The following is a 6,481-nucleotide window of genomic DNA, read 5'->3' on the forward strand; positions in this document are numbered from 1 at the left end:
CGTGGGATCCCCACTAATATATATGTATATATGTATGTTATATATGTACACATACATCTATATATTAATATTTTAAAAATATGATTGAATATGTTTGAATCTTTTTTAATAGATTATAAATTTTAATTATTTTATTTTTATTTTTTAAATAAAAAAAAACAAAATTATTAACATTATAAAAAATTACGGAAAATGAGGATCCCGCGGGGATGAGGCTCCCTGTGGGGATGGGGAGAGGCTCCCCGTCCCCGCCCCGCCCCGCCCCGCCCCATTGCCATTCCTACTTGTGGGATGGGGATGGGGATTTTTGCGATGGGGAGTGGCTGCCGCCCCGTTGCCATTCATTGGTATACCCTCGCTCCCAAAATTCAAAGCCTTTTTTTTACAGATGGGGATTTTTGCGATGGGGAGTGGCTGCCGCCCCGAGAAACTCCTTTTTTTTTTTTGTTTTCTGTTAATTCAAAGCCTTTTTTTTACAGATTTTTACTATATTTACAAATTCCATGCATCCAACCACTGAATGAGCACGTCGTTGAAAAATTCAAAATTCTTAAAGGTAGATAGCAAGCATATTTGACCTGTGTGGAAGTCATGAACTGATGATTTTCTTATAAAACATTTTCGGTGGAAACTAGTCCAAATAACTTTTTGTAGCGTACAGGAGACCTTCAGCTTCAACCCATTAATGACCAAATGATCTATTGCCAGCCTGAATCTAATCACACTACAGTTGATGGTCCATCACTGTTTTTCTTTTTCCACAAAAAGTCGTAAACAGTAGTAATAAATAACATTATTGTCGCTTAATTTCTCATGAAACACATTTTCGTCCATGGTTCATAGACGCTTGGTAGTTGTTAGAAAGTTGGAACCAGTCAAATTTCATGTGTTTCTATAAAACTTTTGGAGCTCTTTCACCTCTAATTCACTAATTTGTAGGGATACTGAGATTTGATTGAGCAACCATGAGCACCAAGGTAAGAACAATGGTATCCAAGTCCTGCTTTTCTATGCTGATCAAGATCTCCATCTTTAGTTTCTGTGCTTCACTTTTCTATGATCTCTACTCTTTCTCATCCCTTAATTGGTTTTCTGTAAACAGAAAATAGATCTGAAAGTCAATATGAACTGTCTAAAGTGCAAGAAGCAGGTTCTCCAATCCATTACCAAACTTCAAGGCACTCTCACAGCAAACTTACAGTAGTCAATTGTGTTTGATTAGTTATTCCTTCTTGTAGCTAGATGATTAATTTGATGATTTTGATATACAGGCATAGATAGTATAACTGTGGATATGGAGAAGGGAATTGTATCTGTGATTGGCGATGCTGATCCAATACAGGTTGTATGCCGAGTCAGGAAGACTGGGAGGATAGCTGAGTTAACTAATGTTGGACCGCCAAAGAAGCCTGAAGATCCCAAAAAACCAGATGATAAACCAAAACCTAATCCCGACCCCATCCCCCACTGTTGCAAAGATTGTCAACATTCTGGGTTCAGCTTATTAGTAATTTGGGGGTATGTTTGGTGAAAATGTACGAGGAAAAGGGCCCTACGGTGATTAATTATTCAGTAGAAACCTCTCCCATATGTGCTATAGCTAGAAGCAAAAAGTAGAAAGTTAGCAACCCTTTAATTTACAACCAAATTACTTTGATAGTGGGATAACAGATCTTACATTGTTAGAGAATTAAATTAAACTTTTGAGAAGGGCCAAACATGTAAAAGCACATGTGGGATGATTATTGTTCACTTAATGTGAGGTGGTGCTCAATGACCTGGTAGGTTACGTTAAGTTATTAAACAGTGCTCGATTAATGACAAGTAGTTAATTAAGTGAAATTCAAGCATACACCATCACCATCGGGTGTCAAATATTGGGTAAATAGTAGGGCCCAGAATGAGGAATTTTCAGATTAATTCCTCAACAGTCTACTCTATGTAATATTATAATACACCACGTCAGCTCAATTCCACACGTCCGCAGGATGATGTGGCATGTCATGATTGGCCCCTAGATACATCATCTGGTTATGTGGAGGATTGGGACCCTCAATTGGTGGTGCCCATATCGAATTTATTAGCCACATGCAACGGTCTCCTATTGATTGTAGTAGAAGCTTGGATCAAATCCAACATGCAATATGGTTGAGAGGGTTTGTAGGTTTAGGGATGATCTTCCGGTTGTGCAGTCCCATGAAAAAAAAAAAAAAACTTAAGGCTTTTTTATATTTTAACCTCTGCCAGAAAAGAAAAATCTCTAATATCTTTCAAATTATTAAGAAATAAAATTAATCAATTTTTTTTTTTTTAATTTTTTTCGTATATCTCACGGGCCCTATTCAGTAAACCCTAAAAAATGATTAAACGCCAGGATAGAGAGCAATTAAATTGAGAACTCTAACAAGGAGAGGCGGTGCCTCAGCCACGTACTTGCGGGAGGTTCGGCATTTGTTAGACTACCAAATGGTGTGAATGTGTTCATTTTCTTTTGGATTAAATACTTAAACTATCCTTTTAGCAAATGGACACAAAGTACATGTATAATGCAAAATCTTATATTTTATATATATATATATATATTTTTTTTTTAAATAAATCTTTAAAAATATAGAATATATATTTGCATTTGTACTATTTCTAAACTAATGCTTAAAAAATTACTTAAAGTATCCCGGACATTTATGATAATGGACACAATGACAATCACCCCCTTACCATCAATTAACCGTTGATATTCCCTAGCCGCCACATGACATTTTTATTTTTTCAAAATGCCTAAACAACCCTTTTACGGTCCAAAACACCCTTCGGTTCTTTCGAAAGAGGAAAGAAAGACTTCAACCATCGTCAGAGCCAAGGGAACGACGGCTTTAGATTGGGGTTTTCTCTGGCAAAGATGGCACGGGAAATGGGTCTAGATGGTGCGAGAAACAATGTCTCAAAGAGAGATTTTGAAGGAGGTGGAGGAGAAATAGAGAGTTGGTTTAGAGAGGATTCGAGGGTGTCGCTGTGATGGAAGAGGGGGGCAATGAAAACAAAACTTACTTGATGGGGGGACTTCAGTTGGCTGCGATCTAAGTCTGCTAACTGGGACGGAGGTGATCCTCGTGGAATACACTGAGAGAGAAGGGATTAGAGAGACTCATCGCAGGGTTGAAGAGATGAACAGTGATTTTGGGTGAATTAGGTCACCATTGCTGACCTGCAAGGATCCTCCACTCCCGTTTGTGATCCTTCCTCATTGTTCTCAGAATCCCTAGCGAATCCTCCGATCTCTTCAACCTCCCTGCTTAGTCCCTTCACAAATTATCGTCTCTGCAATGATAACAAATTTCTTTGCTTTAGAAGAATAAAGCCCATGCCATTTTATCAGAATCCCACTATAATCAGTATTTATGGGTTTCTTTTCATCGTCACCGTAATTGAGATTGAGATTTCTGGATTTCAGGTTATCAAGGTTTTGTGTGTTTTTTCTCTTTCCAAGTGTTTTATAATTTTTATATGGAAGGGCAATATGACATTTTATCTTTTCAACTAAAACTAGAATTCTCTCATCCACCTAGAACCAAACATTTTTCCGGCAATTGGCAAAAGAAAACCACCCCCAGCAGTTAAACTACAGTGCTTTATAGATTAGACAAGATCAGCTGTGGGGCGCCCACAGAACCTCCAACCCGTGTAGTGCGAAAATCTTCCCATAACAAATATGAGAGATGTTCTCAATTCAGAGATGTGCACGTGGGGCACTTGTGGGGTGCCGATGTGATCTCAGATCAGACCATTTCTTTCAACTTTCTTGCTTTCTCTAAAATTATTGTGGCTACAAATTTCAATCTCATACATTCAGTACCGCCTCTTAGAAATAATTAATCCAATTACTAAAGCATACGATCACACTGAACTACTGGATTATTAAAGTGTATTAGAGAATAAAAACTTATTCAAAAACCTCACCCAACAGCTTAAACTTTTAAGGTTGAACACTTCCTTGAGACTCAGTCTTAATCAATGTTGTAAGAGATTTTAATCAAAACATTATTCTACCAAAACAATAAACACAAAAAGGAAAATATGTTACACAAGTTTAAATTTTAATTAAATTAAAACTAAATAAATTATCTAAGGCTTATATTAATTGAGGGGATTCTTTATTAATTAACATTACCACCGGATCGACTTAATAAGTTTTTGTTCACCAATCCAGAAATAAAACCTGTAATACTAAAAGAGAAATCTTAAACAGAAAAAAGAAAATAAAATTTACAAACAAGCTACAAAACAGAATTGTCACTCTCCATCACACATGCTCCTAATTCTTTCTTTGAGATCATGAAACCCTTGGATAGGTTTGGTTTCGTTCCAATCTAATCTAACACACCCAACTCTATATAAAAGGGAACAAATATTGCATTCAAGCCCAACCCAACTGGACCTCAACACACTTTCCCAATTTTTAGAGGCTTAGAGCTATGGCTGGCCTCTCTGTGGGAAGAAAGAATTAATGGATCTGTCATTTCAGCTTTTCACGTACTAAACAAAATTACATACTATTGGAGAAGGCTTAATATCCCACAACACCACCACTCCCAAATATCAGTTGCTATAGATTGTTATTGATCTGTGCCATTTATAGATAAAAGTGTCAAATTTGACACCGCACGCAGAAATGGAAATTTGTAGTGATCAACTCAAAAAGTTTCTGATAGAAAAAAAAAATAATATATATATATATATATATATATATATATATATATATATATATATATATCAAAAAAATGCATGTGGAATTGACTATTCATGTTTATAGTTGAAAGATAGAAACAACAATCTGTGTTGATCAACTCAAAAAGTTTCTCATGTGGCTAGGGCAGTCTTGAGATTAGATTCAATAACCCTCACATAAAACGACATTTTTCTTATGTCAGTGTGGAACCTATCTTGCAGGGTGCAATTTTTGCGGATTAGAATTAGAATTTTGTCAAATTTTCAATGGGCCCAACCCAAAACAGTGTAAACTATTAGCTCGGACCAACCTGACTTGAACCCTTGATTGGCATCGAATCTTATTTGAAACCAGCCCATGGATTTACTCCTCTACCAACCCCATCGGCCCTTTTATGTGGTTGTTGGAGTCTGCCCAACTGCTAAGGGTGTCAATTGGACTGGATTTGGTCCAATGTGAGTCTATTATAAATGGATTAGGTCCAATCCAATCCAATGAATGTTTTGGACCAATTTGGACCAATCCAATTCAATGTCTGAATCGTCCAATCTGTTCAAATTCATCTTAATTTACATTGGTTTCAACCCAAACTTGGTCCATTGACACATATATTCTTATCTTATATCAATGGACCAAATATTTGCTTAATACAATCCAATCCAATATAAATTTATTATCGACTGATCAGGTCCAGTCCAATCTAATAAATATTTTAGACCGAATTAATCCAATCCAATATGTCTTATTGGTCCATCCAATCCGTCCAAATTGATTTTGGACCGGACAGGGTCCAATCCAAAACCGGTCCATTAACACCTTTACCAACTGCCATAAAAAAAGGAAGACTCATAAGTTGTGTAGTGATTAGGATTCTCAGGCCCATGTGCTTTCAAAATTGTTAACCATTTGATTGGAATGTTAGGTTTCCGGTAAATCTATGTGTAGTATGGGCATTAATTGAACTTAGTCAGTTGATGGCTGGATAATAGAAAGCCTAACTGGGTTTCCTAGAAGGTCTAACTGAAATTAGCTAGGCCCAGGCCCTGACTAGATAACTTGGCGAATCCCACGATTAAGATTAATCTTGTACCAGATTGGCACATTCATAAATATATGAGTCAAGGAACTTAGGAAGGAAGACCAAAACAAACTCTCATATCAGGTGTCAACTTTGCCAGGCCAACTCAAGTCTGGACCGTTCCAGCATCCAATTTTACACGGGTTGTTGGATTTTCAGTTTTCCGATTGGGCCTGGGCCCAAAAGTCTGGCCTAACCTATGGGCAACATGAGGCTGAACCAATTATATACGTAGATACATGAGTGTATAGACACATTTTTTACGTGCATATGCTAGATTTTAGTGAACAAACGGACTGATCCAAGCCCAACCTAATCCTGAGCTAACCCGAGGTTGGCTCGGGATTTAAGCCCAATTGTTAGAGTTGGGCTTAGGTTGAATTTAAACCCAGGCTAACCCACCCGACTGCACCCCTATTTTATACCGTAAGAATGTCCACAAGCTAAAAATGATAAATCATTTGTATGCATTTTATATCTAAAAACGAGCTACAATACTTGCCCCGACTAAGGTACATCGGGCTCCAACAAGGGCGGGTTAGATTGCCATCCTACAAAATATAGTTGACTTAATCAATCACCCAGTGACCCAACAAATTGAACAATTAAACCATTTAACTCGATTTGACTCAAATGATTGAAACTATAACTTGCTTCATAGTTCTAAAAACATTGCT

General features: G+C 37.1%; 1 long non-coding RNA gene across 1 annotated transcript; it reads left to right on the forward strand.

The window, feature by feature from the left end:
• Positions 1-813: 813 nt before the first annotated feature.
• Positions 814-1,513, forward strand: LOC148873680 (uncharacterized). The gene is made up of 3 exons (XR_016107000.1): positions 814-977; positions 1,103-1,178; positions 1,272-1,513. It is a non-coding gene; the product is annotated as an uncharacterized LOC148873680 (long non-coding RNA).
• Positions 1,514-6,481: the final 4,968 nt, after the last annotated feature.

This window comes from Nelumbo lutea, chromosome 1, assembly GCF_056320005.1.
Source record: "Nelumbo lutea isolate HS-2025 chromosome 1, American lotus-T2T, whole genome shotgun sequence".
Taxonomy (NCBI): Eukaryota; Viridiplantae; Streptophyta; class Magnoliopsida; order Proteales; family Nelumbonaceae; genus Nelumbo; species Nelumbo lutea.